This window comes from Tenrec ecaudatus, chromosome 1 (genome assembly GCF_050624435.1).
Source record: "Tenrec ecaudatus isolate mTenEca1 chromosome 1, mTenEca1.hap1, whole genome shotgun sequence".
Lineage (NCBI taxonomy): Eukaryota > Metazoa > Chordata > Mammalia > Afrosoricida > Tenrecidae > Tenrec > Tenrec ecaudatus.
Window position 1 is genome coordinate 130470505 of NC_134530.1, and position 24641 is coordinate 130495145.

The 24641-nt window shown below is 38.5% G+C and overlaps 1 protein-coding gene and 1 non-coding gene across 2 annotated transcripts in view; one reads left to right on the top strand and one right to left on the bottom strand.

The window, feature by feature from the left end:
• Positions 1–24641, bottom strand: part of DPYD (dihydropyrimidine dehydrogenase) — a 1117227-nt gene that overhangs the window by 504869 nt on the left and 587717 nt on the right. The window lies entirely within an intron of this gene.
• LOC142437758 (small nucleolar RNA SNORA1) lies at positions 16454–16583 on the top strand. The gene has a single exon (XR_012782280.1). It is a non-coding gene; the product is annotated as a small nucleolar RNA SNORA1 (small nucleolar RNA).

Below are 24641 nucleotides of genomic sequence, written 5' to 3' on the forward strand. Positions count from 1 at the left end.
GCTCTGAGGAAGATTTATTCCAGCCTTGGTATCCATACAAGATGATTTTACTCCGTTCCATTGAGTTCCTTTGAGTCAAAACGGACTCCATGACCATGAGTTTTTGTTTAAAATCCAAGATAGGAAACTCTACAGAGACTGTCAGAAAAGAAGAGCCGAGAGTAGAGTACCTCCTTGGAACATCCAGTTTCCGACCCTAGGTGCCGCAGATGGCTGGGGTTTAGAAAGCGGGCATCAGAGGCGTGGGAGAGCAGCAGCAGCTGGACCATGAGGCGGGTACCAGACAGAACAGTGGCTTCCCAGGCCACACAGTGCGCAAAGCATAGTGTCTTCAAGCAGGAGGCTAGTTCCTGACTAGGGTGTCTCCAGACACATACCTGTGGGAGCTGAATATGCTAATCCACAGAGCTAGACCCGAGCATCCTACAGTTGAGATTGATGGCAGAGTGGCATGTTCTTGGGGCAGGTGTTAGCAGGGCTAAGAGAGCTTGATGACATTGTCTTGCAGGATAGATGCCAAAGTGTTATGTGGTGAGAGGTGGAGAGCCAGAGCGAGATCTACCTAGGAGTATCACTAGGAAGAGACTGTCCAGACAAAATAACTGTGTCCTGAGTATTTCTGACCTTGCATTTTAATCTGCCAACTCCTCTAACAAGTAAGCTAAACAGGAAGCCGGCCTGTTTGTCCTGTGTTGCCATTGGAATGGATTTTTGAACAGAGCAGAGAAGTGTAGAGGGTCTTGAGCAAGATGCTTGGCTCCAAAATTGGTCAAAAAGAAAAAACAAAGTTGGAGGGTGGAAGCATATCTGGCATCTGTGTCGTAGGAATTGGTCTTGAATTGATGGCTATGATTCTCCTTTCACTCATGAAGCCACCGGAGGTCGAAAATGACCCCGCATCATTCTTTAAAAAATGCTTACTCCTTTTTGTACTTTACATAGGAAATGTTTCTTTAAGCAAGTCTATTTTCTTTTTCCTTAACTCAAGCAAAAACAACAACAAAAGTAAGAACCTTGTGCTTGTTCAAACTGATCTTGTCAAGTCTCAGTGACATGATAACAATTCAAAAGTTCAGAATATTTCACACAACTGCAATGGCAAAATTCCAATATGGTCATCAAGTGATAAAGCTGTAATATAAAACTTATGCAAAGTTCCCTCCCCCCACACCAAATTCAGTCATGATTGCTATTACTTTACTAAGATCTTTCGCTGCTGAATTAAAGCTTTTTGAAATTTTTTTAATTATGTGAAAAATGAATAAAAGCTTGGATAAAGGCAATTATCATTGGTTATATTACTGGAAGTTAGAGCTTCAATAATTGGGCATTAACTTACTAAATCTTTTGACCTGCATACAAATTTGAATATGATTTTTAAAAGAGAATATTTTGTTGTATATTTAATGGTTAAGTCATATTAGCATTGCTCAAGGGAGTTATTATAACAAAATAAACATATTCAAGAATAATTAGGATAGAAAAGAGTTGGTTCTACATAATAAATAAAATGAATAAAATAGCTCTTATCTCCTATGCATTAACAATACTCAGAATTTTTTAAAATAAATGCTATAGGTAGAGGAGTGTGCAGTGATAGCCTTGCTTTATTTAGGTATCCTATGACTATATACTGATTTTACTGATGTTTTAGCATTTGAAGTCTTGGTAGTGATTTTTCACCATTAGTAAGGATATTTGAATGGCAAACAGGCTAATCACATTTGTTCATTAAAGTTCGTTTACAAGACCTCTAACCCTAAAATGCTATAGTGTTTCCATGGTTACCTCTGGATTAAGATAGTCACCATGACATTACTAGACAGAAAAAAAAACAACTTTGCAGAAAAGTCTTGATAAGCAACTACAATAATAATTGGGATCAGACAAAAAGGATGGAACTGAAAAAATACAGTGGCATGTAACACCATGAATGAATTTTAAAAACTTCATGTTGTGTGGAAAGAACAAGATGTGAAAGAATGTGTAGAATATGGCACTCTAAACAAACAAAATAAAACAATATATTGCTTAGTTACATACACGCTAAGTGATGAAACTATCAGTATAAATAGGAGAATGACTGAAAATAATTCAGGATTGCAATAAGTAGATGGTGAGATTAAGTCAGGGAGGAGCAAAACAAGAGGGCCTTTTTTGGAGTCCTATAGGAGTCCTAGGGATAAGGTGGTAAAGCATCTGCTGCTAACCGAAAGGTAAGCAGTTAAAACCCATCAGCTGCTCTGCAAGGAAATGAGGTGGCAGTCTGCTTCCAGCAATCTGACTCGAATGGTTAAAATTGTGTCAGAAGACCCTCTATGACTCATGAGGACCTGAGCTGGCTTCCTGAATTGTCTTGTTCTCTCTCGTGTTTGCTTGTCCATATTAGGATGCATCTCAGAGGGGTCATGTCATTGGAGGTCACCCTCTTGAAGTTGTGTTACATGTTTTTCTGTTTTTCAATATATGAAACCTAGGAAGGATTGACCTATGGATATATAGCAAGTGGAATAAGGATTTGGGGGAGAGGGAGTGGTGAAGGGGAGATGATATCAAGGAGTCCATGTAGAAAAGAATATTTGGAACCTAATTGTGGTAGCAATTGTAAGGTTCTGTGTAACGTGATTTAACTATGGATATACATGGATATATATAAGTGAATCAGAGCCAAGGGAACCCAACGGAGCTATTCCTCTCCGTCCTATAGGGTTGCTGGATGACTATGTTGGAGGACAACAGGTCTTATTTTGATTATTTATTTTCTAATTTTTAAGGGGCATATACCTTTAAAGGGGATATGTACTTTATTATCTGAACAGTAGAAGCATATGGTTGAGAGTGAATCTTGTTTCCATGAATTATGTTAAATGGTCATACATACAAATTAATAATACTATTATAAGTAATAGAGAATGTTTTATTGCTTTAGCTGAAAACCAAAATCTTAGGACTGTGTTCCGTTTTAAAATGATATGATTTGCTTTTATTGTTCTTGGTCAAACATGTAACTACTTGACTTTGTCTGCTATAATTTCAAATCTGAAACGCATTTCACAATGAACTATCTTGTGAAATGTATGGTTTTCTACAGAAAAAAAGATTTAACTGTGCATTGTTTTATAAAAAAGGAGAACCATTTTGTAAGTAAGTCTAACCACAAATGTCCACTTACATCACATGATTCCATCATTGTAAATCTGGCATACTGCTATCCTGGGAACAGCAAAATGTAAAGAATATTTACTTTTTGGTTTCTAGTACAACTCCACTATTATACAAGAACTCTAAGATATCTTACTTTTTTCATAAATGAAGTATATCAATATTTTATTCCTCTTCAAAATAAATATTATAATGGCCATAATAATATCTAGTGGGCTATTTTCAAATGTAGAAATGAATAAAATGACTACTTGTTTTCAATATATCAAGTTTTTATCTGAGATAAAGGTGGTATATAAAATGTGACCATTCATTGCGTACAGAATGTATTCATTTGCAATCTAGACATTTAAATTCCTCTATCTGCATTGGAAAAACAAAACAGAACAATGTTATCCTAGAAATACAAAATAAACTATTTCAGAAATTGTGGAATGGAAGTTAAAGAATTTAATAATTTGGGTTTTGTAGCACAAATATTTCATACACCTCATCTCATTTGATTTTCACATCTCTACCATGATGCTGCTAATGATACAACAGAGGCTGATGGGAACTAAAGGGGTTTATTCCTGGTTGCGCAGCTAGTTAGTATTGGAAATTTGACTAGAATCTGAGTATATTATGATTTAAACAGCAAGATGAATTTAGTGGCCCTTAACATTTCAATATTAATTAGAACTGACTTTAGTTACAAGAAGCAATCGATTTGAGCAAGTTAGCTGAAAACAGAAAGATGGGTGTAGTGGAGTGGATTCACGTTAAGGATAAACATTGTTCAATGTAGGACTACAGACATGTAGCTTTGTCTTAAGTCGGGAAGGTTTCTCTGTTTCTGGTTGCATTTTTGCTTCTTTCTGTCTTTCTACAAAGGATTTCCTCTGCCTTCCTTCACATAATAGAACATAATCACTGGATTGATCCAAAGTTCATAGATTATCTGTTCAAAAAAAAAAAAAAACCAAAAACAAACTTACTGCCAGTGACTGAGTCAATGGCACCTCCTAGAGACTCTACAGGACAGGGTAGAATCCCCCTGGGAGTTCCTGGAACTGTCCCTCTTACAGAAATAGAAAGGCCCATCTTTCTCCTGCGGATTGATGGTGGTTTCTAAACATAGACCTTGTTGTTAACAGCCCAGTGCATTACCAACTACTTCATCCCCAAGGTTCCTAGCTGATAGGTACACTGACCTTGAAACAAACAAAAGGATAATATCTAAGTCCCAGTTGTAACCCCTAGTAGCAGAGATTCCACTAAACTTGGTTTTATTGTTAAGTGTCATCAAGCACACAAAGTGACAACTGAAGGAAACGTTGCCAAATGTGGCCCCATCCTCACAGTTGCTATGTTTGAGACGACTCTTGCAGTCAGGGTACCAATTCATCTCATTCTCAGTCTTCCAAGCACGATAATCTCAGCAGAGGCTCTTCCCTCCTGATAGCTTGTACAGAGGATGTGAGATGAAGCCTTGCTATCTTTTCTAAGGAGGAATCTGGCTGTACTTCTTCCAAAATCACTTTTTTTTAGCAATGGTACTTTCAAGATTCTTCATAAACATATCATTTAAATTGGGTTAACTAATGACATATGTCCAATTGAGTAGGACTAATTAGGCTTCACTTAGATGCTAGAAGACCCAGTCATGCAAACGATGATGTCAAGATTAAGAACAGGCGAGATATCCTGAGATCAGTGTAATACGCCAGGACTCAGCCATGTCGGCTCACCTTAGGGAATCATAGAAGAAAAGACAAAACAGGAAAAAGTAGAAAGAGCACCGTAGAACAGCCAGACATGTTTATTTCATGAAATGAAATTCTCCAGAGTGTTGAGTCTGCCTTAATGATTCATTTCTTATTTGATAGCCTATAATTTTGGAATCTCAAAATTCAAAGAACACTTTGAAATCTTCACACATTTAGACTATGTTCCGAAATTTCCTGAAACACCGAGGTGAAGTGATGAAGATTATGACTACAAACTGGCATCTCACTATCTCAGGCACAGGCTGATCTAAACTGACTAAGACAGGGGGAAATGACTAGAAAAGAACACCATCAACAGACAGCAAAAGCAACAGCACAGTGTGAACTAAGGTCAAAGATCAAGAAAGGCATTTTAATCACATAATCTTAGTACTTTGGGCCCACTCTTCCTCATTCCCTGGCTGTTGTCAAAGATCTACAGAATTTGGCCCCTTACTCAGATTATGCAAGAATATGGAGCATGACTTCCTAAACTGTGTATTCAATAAAATACTAAGCCTTAGTCCTCTTTAGCCTTTTATTTTTGCCTTTGACATCACCTACCAAATTAAGTACCTATCAATATGTCACAGAGATGCAGTGGGATAGTAAGTGAAATAGTATAGCACATACCTGGTTATAATTGATAATAAATGAATGGTAAATCAATTTCTAGTCATGCATCAGCTCACCCATTTAGGATGCAGTAAAAAAAGTCATAAAAGTTCTCACTGGTGCATGGGATGAAGTAGAAAAGCGAAAGAAATTAGTCTCACAAGATTGTAGAAAGTTGGGTCAGATAATCGACTGTCGTGAATGACTGCTTTCAGGAGTTCAACTTTTTTCTGCAGACTTTGAGGATCCATTGTGTTCTGTCTCCCATTCAAGTTATTAATACCAATAGCTCACAGCAGCTGCGCATTCACAGAGATAAGTTTTACAAGAACCAGATGAAGAGCTTTTTCAGAGCTGATATCAGATGGATTAGAACGTGATTAATCAACAGACAGACTGATTAAATTACTGGGTTCACTGTTCAGATAAGAGGTTTTGGATACACTCTGCCAAACTGTAATTAACTTAGAAATTTCTGTTGGCCTGCTTATAAGATGACCATGTGATATGCTTTGAAGAAATCTTCTAAGGCCCAGAATAGCAGCCGTGAAGGGTAAGTGTGAGTCAGGTCTAATAATTATTAAGTATCTTCAAGTATTAGAGCAGAATTTTCTTTGAAAATGATAACATTAAAAGAAAAGCTTTACTTTATAGAAAACGTGTGTGAATGCCCTGGTCCTACTAAAGAAGTTACTGAAAAGGAAACGGTTATTATTTAAAGAAAACTCAAACACTGACCAAGGAGTCAATTCTGACTCATAGAAACCCTATGAACTGCCCCTGTGGATTCCCAAGCTCTTAAATCTATACCAGAGCAGAAAGCCTTCCGTTCTCCTGAGGGGCAGCTGGTGGGATTCAACTGCTAACAGACCCATCCATCACCTACTATGCCACCACGTCTCCTTCCATTGAAGGGTAACATCACTAGAATCCTCACAGGTGAGTTTTCCATCCCCACTGTATGGTAGAAAGATACTGATACGAAACCTCTCGTTACAAAATGAGCTGTATCTCCTCAAAATGTGTGATGAAATCCTAACCCTGTGTCGATGGCTGTAATCTCAGTTGAGAATGGGTTGCCTCTGTCCTATTAGTGACATAGGAGTATTGTGTGTTTTAAGTGCATCTCTTTGGAGATATAAGCACCAAAAGAGCTGCTAGTCAATTCTGACTCATAACTAGAGAACAGGAGAGCGTAGCACTGCACTTGAGGATTTCTGAGCTTGGCGGCACAGCGCTTGGCTAGTGGGTTGCTAGGTACCAGGTCAGCACTTGGGAACCTTCAGTCTTTCCTCAGGAGAAATGCCGGGTGGCTGGCAGTCACCCCGCTGACCTTCCAGGAAACCGTCCAGTGCAATGTCTGCTACCCCCGGGACAACAGCCAGGGCTGCGGAAATGGGGAGGAAGATCTCCACAGGAGTCAACAGAGAGATTTGCTGTATAGTTAGTGTTTGAATTCCAGACTTCTAGACTATAAAACTGTGAGGAAATATAATTCTACTCTTTAACACCATTTACTTAAGGTAATTTTGTTAGAATAGCCAAATAAACTAATAGAATAGGAAGACCAGGCTTTCTACTCCTGTAAAGAGTTAATAGTCTCAGAAACCCAAAGGAGGTTGCTATGAATCAGCATTGACTTGCTGGCAGTGAAATTATATGATATTAGATTCTATTTCTCTGGAGAACTGTGATGTGACTTTTGACATGATCAGATACAGAATACAAAATTATGTGATTAAAAAACAAAAGACAGACTTCAATGTATAAAATATAAATAAATTGAATTTTACTATGCAGGTTTAAAATACAACCAAAGGAAGACAATTCATTCAGGAATAATTTGTATAGTTTTAATTAAAATATAACCAAATAGAATTTCTAAGCATATTTATCTATTGATAAAAGCAAAAAGGATCATAATAGAATTAAACAAGAAATATGTCATAACTACAATGAATCCATCAAATGGATGATGCATAATGGGAAAATTACTTTAAAGGTATCAAAAACCAAATCCAGCACTGAAAATCCTCATGGGAGGAGACAGCCTCATTTTTCTTCAGTGAAGCTGTTCATCAGATTAAACAACTGCCGTTAAGGTTAGCAGCCCAAGTCCTAACCCGAAGGACACTGGGAAGATGTGAACCATAATAGAGATATTAAAAGACATAGAGAACACATGAGGGGTTAAAGGAAAAATCAATTTAATTAGCGTTCTTAACACGATACTTTTGGGAGTCAAGAGATGCAATTATTTCAATAGATATTTAATAGAGTTGATGGGGCTAAGAACAAACTAGAGTTTTTGTTAAAAGTTAAAATAGTGCTTAATGGAGGAACAAAACAATCCACTATTGGGAAGTAGTTGGTAATGGCTCAACAAGGTACTGCAATGAAGGGAAATTTTCACTGAGTTCAAATACAAAGAATCCAGACCTTTACAAGAAAATTCTGATTGGCTGACACTTGCAAACAAACTCAGACAATGGCAAGGCTCCTCCAACATTATTTTACTGATTCTGAAGCTTGAGACATTTTACAGCTTTTTCTATGAACGTTTGGAGGACCAGCCTGAGTGAAAGTTCTTCCTAGGAGCTTGCTGAGAGAGGAAGGAGGCAGGAGGAGGGATGAGCTGAGAGAGCACAGAGAAGCCATAAACAGCAGGGGGCAGAAGTGGGGGCAAGGGCTAGGGCAGAGGAGGGATGATCTGGGAGAGTCCTGAGAACCCATAAACAGTGGGGTGTTGGATGGTGGGAATGGGGCAGAAGGAGGGATTATTTGAGAGAGCCCAGAGAATCCATAAGTAGCACTGGGGGTGGGGGCCAGATTCTGGAGGGGTACTGGTCTGCATCTTCAGCAGAGCAGAAGCCACTACTAATAAAAAACCGAGTTCTTTTGAGCTTCTTCAAAGCTAAGAGACTCACAGCCTCAGATTTAAGAACAAAAATAAACTTAAGAATTACATTTTTAAAAAAAGTTACTTAGATGTCCCTTAGTAAATAAAGCTCCCTAAACAAAGAGATGGCTTGAAAATGAAACACAGCATAAAAAGCCTACCTAGAAATGAAAGGTTCTTCTGGCAGTGGCGATGAGAGTTTGAAGAGAGCAAATAGCATCTTTAAAGAAGCAATGAAATATTTTACAAAATTACAGTATGAAAACAAAAGGATGGGTTTTGCAACATTGCATTGTCCTTATTCATCATCCTAGCACAGGCCCAGACTCACGGCAACCCCGTGTGTGTGGAGAGGAACTTCTCCAGAACATTGTGAAGTGTATGGTCTTTTGAAGGCGGTCTTCCAGAGCGTCTGAGTGGATTTGTCACCCAGCGCAACGCAGGCCCCCAGGGATCACAGTATCAAGCGGAGAGAAATGAATGAACTAAAAGCTAATTCCTCCATGAGAATGAATGTAGAATACAAGTATCAAACAGCATAAAAGCACAATGCATAAAACTATGTACTAGGTGACTACTTTGACATGAAGTACAATGACAGCCTAAAGTAGAAGTCTACAATTTAGGGATACACACACGAACACACTGCCGCATATATACCAGACAATATGGAAAAGCAAGAGAATTATCATAAAATCCATTATAGTGATTGCCTCATCAGAGAAAAGAGCGAAGATTAAAAATCAAAGGCACAGGAATAGCATATGTTCTTACTTTTCATCTTGATCCCAATTCATAGCAACCCTGTCTAGAACCTCAAGGACTTAAAAAAATGTATGGGAGTAGACAGCTGTGCAGTTGTCAGTGCGATGCTAACCAGCTTTAGTAAGGTATATGTTATAGTTGGGTTTTATGTCGACTTTCTACAGTTGTGGGAAGGTATGGGTGCAGTCCAATGTGTCCATCAGGTCACTACTGACATCTCCTTGGGGCTTGGATCCTGCACCTGTCTTCTGGGATGGATGGCCCATGTGGCCTAGAACCCTTATGAGCTGTTGGTGTCCTGCCATGCTCCTGCCAGTCTTGGACCCAGGCAACTCTGTACCCACCCGCCTATGACCTACCCCAGGTATGCTTCCTTTTTCGCCTCATTGACTGGCAAAGATGGCTGAGTCTGGTAGAGCCTCAATCTACCATCTGATCCATGAACTTGAGTTGGAGTGAATCAGGCTGCGGGTTTCGTTTCTGCAGATAACCCAACCTAATGCTGATTGAAGTCCCCCTAACAAAGCAATGGCACTGAATGTTCCCCTGCCTCACTTTATGGACCCACTGATTAGGATACCACCTATTTAACCAGCAAGTATATAACACAGGAACATTTCCAATTAGACATGAAACTATTTTTGATCATGATATAATTTTACGATATAGTGCCAATCTCAAACTCATTAAACACACGTTAGGCAATATACACTGTGATACTATTTGAGGAGTCCTCTCTAAAATATTTAAACTAACTAAAATGTCAGAACATTTTGTAAAGGATAAAAGAGAAATATATGCTACATATATAAGTAGGTATATATGTACTTATAAATATATATTCCTATATATATGTCATATTTATAATAGGGAGTCCTGGTCATATAGTGGGTGTAGTAAGCTGCAATTTGCATGGGCAGCAGTTTGAAACTGGGATTTCTACTCCCATAAAACGTTACAGTCTTGGAAACCCACAGGAGTTAGCTATGAGTCGGCACTGACTCAATGGTACTATGTCTGGTTTTTGGTTGGTAAATTATAAATACAGATAAATATATTTCTCTTTTACCCATATATGTAAGTACATATATGGATATCCATGCATGTAAACTAGAGAAATATGTTGTGATATAAATATGTATACATACATGTATCTCTTATCCATATACAGATGTATGTATTTACACATATACATCCATATATATGAGAGAAGTATATATATTTCTCTTATTAATACATATATTTCTGCTAACATGCACTGCAACCATTAGCTAAAGAAAGATCATGCATTTGAGCAAATATACAAAGTCAAACTCCCTTAAATGTAAGCAGCCATGAGATTAAATAATTAAAAGCATAAAAGAATAAGGTTTAGAGTCTGTTTCCTCATAATTCTAGCACCCCTACTCAATTGATTTCTTTCAGAGATTAGACCATAAAGATTCTCATATTATAATAACAAAACACTGCTTTGAAAATGTATTATGTCCTACAGCACTGAGTCTTGAAAACAATGACTAGATATCACATTCAAGGAACACAAAAGCCATCTTTATCGCAAGGCTCAAATTAGCCTTGGAACAATAAATGCTTTCAAAGGGATTCTAACCCTCAAACTGCTTTGCACCAGTCTCTTTTGAGCAAATGCAAACAAGTAAACCGAAGGACAATTGAAAAACTTCTTGTCAGTTCCTCTAAAATTTTTTTAAGGGTTTAGTTTTTTAGTGTATAAGGAATAATCATGTTACATTTAAAAAGTCATCAATATGGCTTTGTAAGAAAATATTTTACAGATTAAAAGCAAAACAAAACAAAAATAACCAATAAACAAAATCCTGCATTTCTGTGCTTCGGAATGTGTTATTCTCAGTATGGCCCTGTTGTTCACTTTGGATATCAAAGACGATATAATTAAAACCAAGTCTCAAGGGTTGAGCCATGTGATTTTTTGTTTAATAGCAATTGTTGGAAAGACCCATATATGAAAAATCTATTTTAATTACCAAGACCAGTGGTATCATTTAGAGAAGAAATGACAAATAAAGTATGTCTTCAATAAAGCAGAGGAGATCTTGGGGATGAGTGAAAAAATTGGAGATCAAAGGTTCTAGGACAAACATCAACCATCTGCCCTCCTTTTGTGGATGTCCGTAGTGTGCATATATGCTTATGCAAGGGCCTGAGGTCACAGAACTACATTCTACCTTTAAATTTTCTGTAACCCTTCATTTCACAAACTCATTCGACTGAAACTTAAAAAATAGATTTGATGTCAATTAATATCTTGTAGGACATTGCTATTGTATATTATTTTATTATACAACATAGTATGCCATTATAAAGTGTGGGCCAGTATTCTTCAAATTCTAAAACATATTTTGCACCATGGATTTCCAAATGAAACATTTATAAGAACCTCAACCAGAAAAATTAAAATTGGAAGGAAAGGTAAAATAAATAAATGTGAGTATATTTCTTATCTTATACTACTTCCTTAGAGGCTTTTGAAATATTGAGAAATGGAGGGCACTGAAAAATACCTGCTCAAAAGTGCAAAAGCAAGAATATGCCAGAGAAGCAACTAACAAACTGAGTGCTTTCAGAAGGGCAGGAAGGTTCTCCAGATCAGGGCTGGTCCCATTTCTACTGCAGAGTTAGGTAATCCATGTGTTAGGGCTGTGGGTTTCTATAAGATCTTCTTCACAACTGCTCAACTCTGCTATCGTTCCGAGAAAGCAGCCATGGGAAGACTTAAAGAAGTGGATGTGGTTTTGTTCCCATGAAAGTTACTTACAGACATTGACATGGAAGTTCATATCTTTTTCTTGTATCACCTCTGTTGTGGGCTTTTTGAATCTATGCCCGCCCCTCCACCTACTCTCTAAAATGATAAACCTTGTTTGTTAGCGTCTGAGCTGTACAGCACAGGCAGAAATCCAGGTTTGGCCTGTGGAATTTCATCTTCAGATCATGATACCAAATATATCAAGTGGAGACTGAAGGGAAAGTTAAGAATGAATAAAGAGGGTGTGTTAAAATCGCTATTTTAATTTTCCTCCCTACTGACAAGGGTGAAACACTAAAGATGATCCTGTTTCTTAGGGCTTGCAGGAATTTAGAGAATCACCATGACACCAGTTGCTAGGGCATTGAAGGCAACTGTAGCCACTGGGGGGGGGGGCACAGTAGAAGGGCGCACAGCGCTGCCCGGGGCGGCCACCTGCAGGGAAGTGGAGTGCCTCATCTTTCTTCTGTGCAGAGACCTTCTGAGGAGCAGCAGAATGTGCCACAAACCTTCCTTGAAAATTTAGAAAACACCTCTAAGTTTAGGGAACTAGGAGAGTAGTAAGGAACCTTGGTGCCACAATGGTTAAGTGCTCAATTGCAAACCAGAATGTCAGAGGTTTGAATCCAGCAGTAGCTAATTAGGAGAATGCGCCTGATGATCTTTTCCCATGAATATCACAGCCTGGGAAACCCTATGGGGTATGTTTACAAGGAACTGACACTACCATAAGACATCGGCAATAGTGAGCAGGTGCTTCAGGATGTTCTAGCTACCATTCCTATTATTCAGGCATCAGACATTGGAACTTCTTGACAAGTAATTAAAAACCAAGAGCTACTTAGCAAACAAAACAACAAAAAACCCACTGCCATTGAATCTATTCTGACACAGTGACCATATGGGACAGGGCGAAAATCCCCCTGTGAGTTTCTGACACTGGAAATGTTTACAGGGGGAGAAATGTCCTCTTTTCCTCTGGAGTAGCTAATGGCTTTGAAATGGTACCCTTGTGGTTTGGCAGCCAATTTCTTCTGACCTCCAATGCCTGAATGAGCATGCAAGGGAGACCTCCTCATCACTTTCAGAACTCTTGCTGTGTGCTATAGACCCTTGCATCCGCTTGCCTCAGCCTGACCTCTGGTTCTTGGGGCTTGAAGCTGATATCAACAGCTCCTGCATCCATGTGGGTTAGGAACGATCCCCCAGTTGGAGGTCTGAACTCTGCATTTGGGATGTACCAGCACCAACAACCACTTGAGCCATTGCCTTCACAGGCTCATGTGTCCTGTGAGACATTGCACCTAACTGCACAGTCCTGGATGTTTGGGAAATGTGGAGGGGAGGAGTGGTGGGTGGTAGCAGGGAGAACGGTATCAGGGAGAAGGGAAAAGCTGGAAATTGGGGACATCTTTAATCTCTACCTCATTGAGACATTTTCAGTATTAATAATTCTAAAAGAAATTATTTTTACATTACTCAATAGGTATCTACTGATTCCTTAAATATATTAATTAAAGAAAGTTATTCAAACTATTTCAAAAACCATGGAATATTTGAAGGTTTTGCACAATTCCAAAATTACAATTGACTCCATGATCCTTATAAGCCTCTGCACATAGTCACTGAAAATTTTCATCATCAGGAATTGTTTTGGTAAAAATGGCATAAAGGAACTGCCTTTTAATCGATCAGCCTCATTAAGAACTATGAGCAGGGCTAATGTTTGATAGTACTAAAAATAATTATTGTCAAATTTAGGTGAGGGTTACCCAAACATCATATATCTCCAGAAGCATTTTATCTGATAAATCTAAATGTAATAAAACCTCATGGTTCTGATTACCAAAGGCAAAAGAATGAGCAATTTATAATCTGTAGGCCTACAGAAGTACAACTTGTCTGCTGAAATAGCCCTAAGGGAAGCTAAAATTGAAGACACAAAAGACAGATAAATAAAATGCCACTATTTCCTCAGAAGCCTTTTTGGTTTTGGTAGGATCTTTATAATAGTATTATTATCACTGGGTTTCTGGCCGTTACTGAGAATGAAATAGTAATTATCAGCACTGTTTAATAGGAGCTACAGAGGAGAGAATGTTAAACTTCAGTAATTAGCATATTGATAAGGTTCTGTTTCTGTAACAAAATTAAATTCTACTGAAGTTCACAACTTTGGCTGCAGATACTAACCATAGCACCATATTACGATCTTGTAATTGGATTACAATGCTTTGGGACAATTTTGTAATGGGAGTAATTTCAAAGTAATCTGATTTGTATTTTGAAATGGTTACAAATCTAATATCCAGAAAAATGTGGTAGATCCACATGTAGCAAACCTAAACTGTAGCAAGAGCAGTGCCTGATTTTTGTTGAAACAAAAATGGATGACATGGTCTGGGAAAACGCTATATAAAGGGAAGGTGTATTCATCTGAAAGGGGGGTTCCAATTTTGCGCAAAAGGATCTTACTCTCACTCAGACTAAGTGCATGATTATCAAAAGATCAATGACTAGCTAAGGAGCCCTCCTGTGCAGTGGTTACACCCTGGCTGCTCACCATCAGGTCAGCAGTTCAAAACCATCAGCTTCTTTTTGGGAGAAAGACAGGGCTTTCTACTCCTGTAAAGAGTTCCAGTTTTGGAAACCCATAAGGACAGCTCTATCCTGTCCTACAAGTTCACTGTGAGTTGAAATCGACTTGAGTGACTTGAGTTTTTAATAAATAGCTATATGCAGGTAAGTAAAATGTATTGCTACAAAATAATAGAATGCTTTAATAAACCCTAAATGTGAAGCTCTTGCTTGTTGGCAAATCTCTAGGTCTGCGCACTTTTCAGGCACAGGCAATGTTTCCATATCTCTAACCCTCCTGTGAAGAATTCTGAGTTCCTCAATTTAAACCACATCAAAATGGCAGATTTGGCATCTTCTAGGGACTGAAATCCTGTTCCTTAGAAATAATCTGTGTATTTTGAGAACTAAAAGAAGTCTGAAGGGGCAAGATCGGGATTGTAGTGATGAATGGGGATAAGGCTTTCCAATGAAATTCTCATGGGACACCCTTTGTTATCCTGGAAGAGTGAGTCAAGTGCATTGCCATGACAAAAAAGAAACTATGGTGCAAAATCCTTGGCCTTTTTCTAATCAATGCAATTTTCAATTTTCTTAAAAATTCTTTGATTTTCTTAAAAATTATAAGTCCTCAAAATTATCCTTTTGGAGAAAACTCTATAAGAGCATTTAACTGGCCCAGTAGGTCCCCTTGGCCATCACTGTTTGGATTGAAGGATTTTTTTTTGTAATTTCTTTTTATGGCTCCCTAGAAGACTAAGAAAGGTGTTTTCATGAGAGAACTTGTCTGAATTTATCCGATGATCAGGGAGACATATTTAAACATGACATATTTGGTGCAAACCTGTGCATGTGTAAACTGGCTTCCTGGTGGCAATGGATTTGACGTACTTTTTACATGGACATGAGAGTAGATATAAAACAATCATGTTTATTTTATGTGCTAATGCTATTTAAAGGGAATTGGATGAAGATAGCCCATTACATTCTGAGGCCAGATTAAGAAAGAGTCAACATTGATTATCTAATACTATCATTCACTCCCTCTGCTATTTTGGGGAGGGTTTTCAATAGGAGGAGGAAGCACGCTGTATTGATTGGTTAAAAGGAATAAAGCCACACTGAGGTCCCATGCTACTAACAGCATCACTTAGACAAGTAACCACCTCTTTTTAACACACTCTCCTCATCAGTGAGACACACAGGAAAGTGGGCGAAGGGAGACAGAGGTCAGTGTAAGACATGATAAAAAGTAATAATTTATAAATTATCAAGGGGTCATGAAGGAGGGAGGCAAGGAGGGGGGGGGTGAGCTGATACCAAAGGCTCAAGTAGAAAGAAAATGTTTTGAAAATGATGATGGCAAAAAACAAACCGGGAAATGATGATGACAACATATGTACAAATGTGCTTGATGCAATGGATGTATGGATGGATTGTGATATGAGCTGTAAGAACCCCCAATAAAATTAGTTTTTTTAATCTTAAAGAGTTTGGGATTGACCTGTATGTGCTTAAATTCTAAACCCCGTGCCCGTGGTTATAAATTTATTTGGCAATGAACTCTCTTTGCTATGCTCACCTGGAGCAATCTCCTATGAGATGTAAAAAGAACAGATGGGACAAGCAGGGGTGGGGAACAGAGGTGCCAATCTCACAGGAGCAGACGCTCAGAAGCGACAAGGACCTAACTCAAGAGTCCATAGGCAGAGAATATTGTTGGAAACCTGGACATGGAAGATTAGCCTGCTGGCTAAAAGTACAGAATATACAAGTTGACTTCAAAAACTTGGCGGGACAATACCAAGTCATTATCTTTTAACTACCAATTTTTTCCTCAAATTTTTGAAGTTCCCTTTTATCACGGACTGTGAAAAGAAGGAACAAAGCTGCCTGGAAAGAAGCATGTGGTGAAAGTGGGCACAGCTGATCATGGGGTCAAGACTGGCAACTGTGGCTGAAAAAAAATGACAGGTTTGGCTTCCATCGCTGTGGATTAAGTTCAGTGGTGACAATGAGACCTGAAACACTGAAAGAAAGAAAGAAAGAAAGAAAGAAAGAAAGAAAGAAAGAAAGAAAGAAAGAAAGAAAGAAGAAAGACACATAGCGGGCATGCTTTGTAGGAAAGGCCAGTGAGACTTCCTCTCACTACTTATACTCATTACCAGGAAGCACCAGTTTCCTTTCAGAAACTTCTCACTGGGAACCCAGTGATGGTTTACGGGGCAGATAATCAGTTTTACATTCAATAGTTCATACACATCTTGTTTCAGCTCATCCATTACACACTGAATCTTCCCTCAAGGTACAAAAGCATACCCCACTTCTGTTTCCTGTTCCTATCCTCCTCCTTCTTCCTTATCCTCAGAACTTCTTTGGGCGAATTTTGCTCTTTCCATCTTCAATGGCTGATTGTTCTAACATGGGGGTCAGTTCCTTTTCCGACCTGAAGGGTGACTAAGGGTCACATTCTTGGGGGAATCTCCCCACTCCCTAGCCGACCAGTAGGGGGCTCTCTTTCAGGAGTTGGGGTTTTGATGCTGCACAGTTTTAAAGGCCGCTGCATGTTTGAGTGGAGGCCAGCATGTAGCAGCTGCTGTGCCAACCCTGCTCCCTGAGGGTCTCCCTCATCTTCACGCGGTGTCACCGAACCCCACAGAGGGGCCATTTTCTTGGGACAGGTGTTAGACTTGGTAAAGCAGAGGGTCAGTGAAAACGAAAAAGGTCTGATGAGAATGGGTTTCCACAGTGGTTGCAACAATGGGCTCAAACAGCTGTGCTACCAAAAGGTACAGACCTAGGCATTGTTTGTTCTGTCCCACAGAGAGTTGCTGCGAGGTGGAACTCAGTCAACAGCGCTTCTATACAACCATGACCCATGGGAAAGCAACTGTTTGCTGAAGCCATGCAGTGGTGGTATTTCCTTAAATAGAAGCTCTCGGTAACTAAGACACTGTGGTCACATTAAATATAGTAAACCTATATAAATTATTCAAAAAATATAAATTATTAGTTGCTAGACACACTATAAATGTTTATTAGTATTTTGTGGTTCTGTGCATTCACATCCTGTATATTCCTCATGGTTACAATACATGAAACACAGTATCCAAAGGCCCCTTTTGTTTGTGGAAGACACAGGTAGCGCTGAGTAGAAATATAATGCCTACATCCGGAAAGAGCTCTGATGTTGAAGAAGGAAGCTGCCCGGGTTAGTAATGGACATGAACCCACAGGGAGATTATAAGATCTCTGCATTAGTTCTCTAGACAACACGCCACACAATCTTCCCTGGCAAAGGGAGACAAGTAGAACTGGAAAGAAATATTGAGGAAGCAGTGTGGAAATTGACAGGCCATATATTCTTTAATGCAAACAATAAAATCTGATAGACATAGCTGGTGGATGCAAGTGTACAGAATGGCAATAATAAAATCCCTAATGACTTGCAAACCACTGTGATGTCTATTACAGGGTTATGGTGCAGTGGCTGTTTTACCAAAAGCCTGCTGGTTCAAACTCACAAGCTACTCCAGGAGAAAAGGATGAGACATCTGCTTACATAAGGATTTAGCAGTCTTGGAAACCCCATGGGCTTGAATGAGTCAGAATCAAGTCTGCAGCAGTTTTTGTATATTTATTTTTAATATAAAGACCACAACATCAAGGTGGGCATCCCAGGAAACAGCAGGAAACAAAAAAATTAGATAACAACAACAAAAACCAAACCAAAGATGAAGGAGGGAGACAAAACATGAGGTGTACCCCCTCCCCTGCCCCCTGAAAAATGATCCTCATCTGTTTTTTCAGTGTGAGGGGGATAGTGCATTCAGAGTTAATTTCACCAGGTCAGACTGTTTATCAAGCTCCCTGTTTAGAGGTTCTGAAAAGATTGTGTAACATTACTTGACAAAAGCCTAAACCAAAAAAGCCTGATTTGTGGCAGACAGGTGACTGTTTTTGCCACTATGCAGTGCACCTTCTCATGCAGCCATCTCAGTGCGCCAATTTTTGGCAAAAACCAGCAAACCTCACTTGGTCCATGAACCTGACTCACCTGACCTCACTCTGGACTTCTTTTTGCACGTGTGAATGAAGAGAGACATAAAAGGACAACTTGAAGTTGTAGTAGCGGTGAAGGAAAAAAAACAACACGGAAGTGCTGTCAGGCATACAAACAGATGAGTTTGAAAATGTTTTCCAAGAATTTAATCACAAATTTGACAAATGTGTTCAGTGTAATGGAGAATAATTTAAGGTGACATGGTTGTTTTGTAAAATAAATAAAAAAATTAATTGCTTTGAAAAAAGAAAGAAAAGAAAATGCTGGGATTGGGGGATACCTCCTTTTATGTTAGATACAAAGTAAAGCCTCAGAAGTTTTATTGATGGACCAGAGTGACTCACTTAATACATGGTAGGTAGTTAGATTTTGGCATCTAAACTTCCAAATAGACAAATACAAAGCACCATTGAGCTCTTAGTTACTATTACTTAAAAGAAGTGAATTAGTGAATATATTAGTGAAAGTTAGCAGATTAGAAAAAGAGATAGGACTGTATCACTCTGCAGCTCTTCAGAGTGCCGTCCACTGTTCTGAGACAACTAGAACATCTTCAGAGGAAAATGAGGAGAAGAGTCTTGTCATATGAGGAAAATGTGAACGGAACAAGCATATTTATCTTGGAAAAGATTTTTTAAAGGCGCACCCAAAAGCTAGGATTCTGAACCTGAAGGACAGTCCCAGAGAGCGGGTTTGGAATGGTTCTGAAGCACCAGTAGATGGGATACCAGGTACAATATTTAGAAACCGCTCAAAGGCTACTTGACTGCACTGTATGAGCTCCAAGGTTATTTAAAGAGGACAGTACCTGTCTCCAGAGCTCCTCTCCTAGGAGAGTTTTGAGAACAGACACCTACTAGCGGATCTTGCCAGCACTCTTTTCTCACCAATCAGCTTTCTTTTTCACCCACATGGTTGCAGGCACAGTGGTTGTGGGTCCCCCTTTCCCCCCACACCCCTCCTTGGCCCTGAGGTCAGCAGCTTTACACAGTGGAGGCATGGTTCCCCTTTCTAAGGATACGTTGTTCCTTAGGCAGGCTACATTCTTGTCTTTGGATTCTGTGCTTCTTACTTCATACTTCATCTTTTCATTCATTGCAACCAACATAAGATAAATATACATTAGTCATGACAATAATTGACACTAAGATTTGTAGTAAGGTGTAGACATTGGTTCCAAATTCTCTTACGATTGATATTTGATTAGTATGATCATCTATTTCACATAAGCATCTATCTTTCAGAGCAATATTTAAGAATTTTATTATAAATACTCAATTCTATCAAAATTGTATTAAGACTAAAACATATGAAGAAATAACATAGGATAAATTGTTTATCAAAGTATTAAGATACTAATTTTTAAACAAGTACCTATACTTTTTTTCTAGATTATGGACTATAGTACACCTTTCTTTTTTTTCTGAAAAGGGATTGGTAGGTCACATAAATTTGGGAACATGTGGATTAGGCCAAAAGACTGTTTTATGAATTGAGTTTAGGATCTGGCTGTACTAGATTTATTCTGTTTTCTTTTGACTATTGTTATCAATATAATGATGAATAGAAGTGATTATTGGGAAGTATACATCGAGAGTTTGTAAGCTAACCTGTTCAGCCATCAATTTGAATCTTTAAGTGGGTTAGGAAAAACCAGCAAAGAAGGCTCTGAAAAGATAAGCCCCACCCAGTGCTTTGGAGTACTCAGGACATCTGCATTGGAAGACACTTGCCTAGGGGTGGGGGTTTTGACAAACTGAAGAGAAAAGGAACTTTGGGGCTTTTTGAATTTTGAACCATTGGTTTGTTCCTGAGGCTGGAAAAAATGTGGAGCCATGGAAGGAACTCCCGTCTCTAGGGCTGGATTATTAAAGGGAGCCTGTGGCTGCATGAGATGTTTGCTAGGTGACACCTTGGATCCTCTAGTTGAGTGGAAGGGAAAGAAATGCAGCAATAAAGAACTGGGTTGAGTTCAGACACTGCACCCTTGAACCTGGTTCACGGCAACTAGAGGAAACGATGAGAGCGCTTTGACTAGTGTGAAGTTCATGACCTAGCACAAGGGGGCTAGGGTTATTGAGAATGTTTGACAGTGCTCATAGTCTCAAGGCAAGGTGACCAATGGGCAGCCTGGTGAGGCTAAGTGATGTGGTCCACATTGAGTTGACCAAAACTTGACCTGATGAAGATAAGGTATTTGAGCCTGTGAACAGGTGAATATTGCTGCTGACTTTATGCTACGTCTCTCTTAATATGACTTTGCTTATGGATGCAGATTCACAGGGCTCCTCCTATCCTGGAACCTAACCCATTGTTGTGCATCATTTTCAGCCAAACACTTGACAGGTCTATAAGATGAGTGGCAGCATCATTCATCCTTAGAACCATCAACCATACGATATAAAAGGGCAGCACTTACTCAGGGATAAAGGTTAGAAGGCAGGAAGGGATAGGAAAATAGGACAAGTGTAAATGTTTAACCCGGTCAGGAAATGGAAGATTACCGTCCCATTTTAAGTACCTACCCGAATATCTGCCAAGGGACCCAATTTTATCATAAAATCTGCAATAAAAACATGCTGAAAAACTCAGCTTATATTCCAGATATAGGGTATTATAATCAATGTCATAAATTTAATGTGTATAAATTGTGGAATTAAAGACCAGTTTTCCCTGCAAATTTTCACCCAAATAAAAAATATTTTAAATTAATTCTATTATGATCAAGTATTCTGTCAGACACATTTCATATTTTATATTTAAAATGGACATATTTAATGATTGTAGATATTTGGAATTGATTGGTTGGTCAATTTAGATGTTAAATAATTACTCTTTCTTCAAACTTACATTGTCACACTACCCGTGAGAATGATCATTTGAGTACTTTTAACATACTTATTCATTAGTATAATAACCATTTATAGGGTAATTACTTTGTACCAGGCTTCTGGAGGATTCAGTTAAAGAAAATAAGGAATCCAACAAAGAAAGTAAAAAATGGAATTCAGGACACAAAAGGAGAAAAACACAAAACTCCAAATTATTTGCCTTGAAGTCAGTTCATGTGTCTCACTGTAGACCAATGTTCTGTAGGGTTTTCATGGGAAAGAGATGACTACGACTTTCCCCCAAGGTGCCCCTGGTTGGGGTCGAACATAAACCCTGCTTTGTGATAGATTACTTAGCTGATTGCAATATCTAGGCACTCTATGGGGAGAGCCGAATAAAGTCATTTGATAACTTAGCAATGCAATAAGATTCAATTGGAACACATATGGTAGGAATCTGAAAAAAATAAATAAATCCTATATATACTTGAGTAAAAGCCACAACACCTAATTTAAGCACAAAAAACTGGGGGGGGGGATTTTTCACCATAAAAAAGTGTGGGAAAGAAATGGACTTATACTTGAGTATATACAGTAATTGAATCTTTGGAATATATAGATGGAAAATTATTTCTAAACCTGCAGCATATAAAGTAAAATATATAGAAAAAATAAGTATAATTATATCAAAATAAAAATTTTAAGGGGAAATTTCAAACATTTGTAAGGAAACAAGCAGAACACAGTACTTGTGTCAATAAGGAATAATTCTGTACAGACATAGAGATGTAAGCATTGATAATTGAGAAGTAAAGACTAAGAAAACACCATAGGAAGCTAATAAATGATATCTACATAATGGGGCCAAAGGAGATAGAAACAAATTGCAGTATAAAATATTAATTAGAAGTATTGATTTAAAAGTGTAAAAATGGTGATAATTGAAAGTAATTGCCTTGCAAGTGTAAACAAGGACGGTGTGAAAAGGTGACGCAGAATGACAAAGTCCATCAAAATATTTTTTTTGTTTTAACCATATATATATAGAAATTACTTTACTGTCAGTGAAATTACATTTTTTAAAGTCAGGTTAAAACAAAATATGATATGGAGATGGTTGCACTAAATACTGCTGTCCTGCATTATAAAAGCCACTAGAGGCTTCGCAGGAGAAAGAGCTCGCTTCTCCTCCCATAAAGAGTTACAGTCCTGGAACCCCCAGAGGCAGTTCAACCCTCTCTATCCTGACAGTTGCTATGAGATGGAATGAACCCGAAAGGAGTGAGGGTTTTGTTGTTTTTGTTATCGTTCTGTTATAAAACTACTCCTCAAAATGTTATAGGCAAACTAAACAATAGCAACATAGTCGTGGATGTCCAAAGTCACTTCCAAGAAGGTTACAAAGAAGTATGAACAGGCATGAGGAAAGAAGCTCTCTAGCACATTCGTGATAGCAGCTGCCACTGGGTTTGTTCCACCTTGCAGTGACTCTGTGTGCCAAGCAAAGGAAACAAGGCTGGCTCGGTGTCGTCTTCGTAAGGGTCTGTGTCCATTGTGACAGCCACTGCCTTCATCCCTCTTATTTTGGACCTTACTTTTCTGTTGGTGACCCTTTGCGGCTCCCGTTTGCCAAGCATGAAGCCCTATCCCCGTTGGGGACGCACACAATGTCGGCGAGGAACTCCTGCCATTCTCACTTCTGAGGAGCACTGCCGGGGCGTCTTCCAACACAAATCTGTTCATTCTCAGGCACAGGAGTAATGAGAAAATGTAGCTGAGGCTCTGTCAATCAATAATGTGCAGAAGTATGCAACTTCTTGAAAAGATTTGTGAAAAATACCCACAAAGCATTTCTCTTCTTGGAGCACACAATTGACAATGAGAAGCACAACTGATAGATAAATAAAACCACATGAATTACTAAAAATATTTAATTGAAAATTTTAAAAATTGATCAAATTCAAACTATTTCTTATCATAGAAGTCACAGGTCCCTCTAACTGCAATGTCTCATTTCAACTAGTGTTCACTTAATTTTGTTATCTTTCCTTTCCATGGATACCTGCATTTGACCTTTATTTTTGGCATCTAATGTAGAAGTGTTTTGAATAAACAGCTCCTCAGAGAAGATGACACGGTCTCCCACTTGTCTTTCTCTGTGTGTATGTGTTTGCTTCCAAATACACAAATATATTTAGGTATGCTCAGATTTTAGGAAAATGATATGAAAAACTGATGTACGATTCTGACTCCAAGTGACCTTATACATGGGTAGTGGAACTCCTCCATAGGGTTTTCTATGCTGCCGTCTTTATGGGCCCAGATCAGCAGCTGAGTGTTTATCCCACCGTGCCACTCGGCTCCTTAACAGGGTGTCATAAAGCATCATTACATTGGAAGTTTTTTTTATCTTCAGTATTTCTTTCACTGAAGTCAGCGTATTACCTTTCCTTTGTGAGCAGGAGGTTGGAGGAGAGTTCATCATATTAAAGGTTACAAGCGGTAAATTACATATCAACTTGACAACAATCGAAGAAGCATAGTGCTATTGTTGAGCGTAAGGTCTGAGGGGGATATATAAAATCTTAGATGTAAAAAGTTACTGTCAATCAGTGAACTGTACAGTTATTTAATATGTGGATCTATCCAGTTCTTCCCATTGCATTAAACTGTCTCATTCCTCCTTTAAAATGGTGTTATCCGCCTGAAAACATATTCAATTACATTTTTTGCTTATGACGAACTGCTAAAATCAATGCGCACACCATAGACACCTGTATTTTTCTTTCTCCATTAGAGTTTAAGCTCGCTACAATTCTATAAGTATTGACCGACATCATTAGATTATTTAGGGTGAACAATGTGCAGCTAAGATGCTCTTTGCATGTGAGTACTCTAATAGCAAATATATACTTAAATTCTATACACGTGCCCCTTGCTCCCAAGACAGGGCTCAACCAGATCCATGTACAGATGGCCAAAGAACTGGTTTGAATAAATAAATTATGTGTGCTGCTTAATTCTACTAGAGAATAGCAACGATATCTTTAAAACTATCTAGGAAATCCAAAATAGCAAATTTAGTTTTCATAACATGATTAGTGAAAAATGTAAAGTCTGTATTTCTGTGTTGATTTGGTAGTGAGATTAGATCTTTGTGCAAAGAAAGTGCATCGTCAGCCTGGCCTTCTCCTCT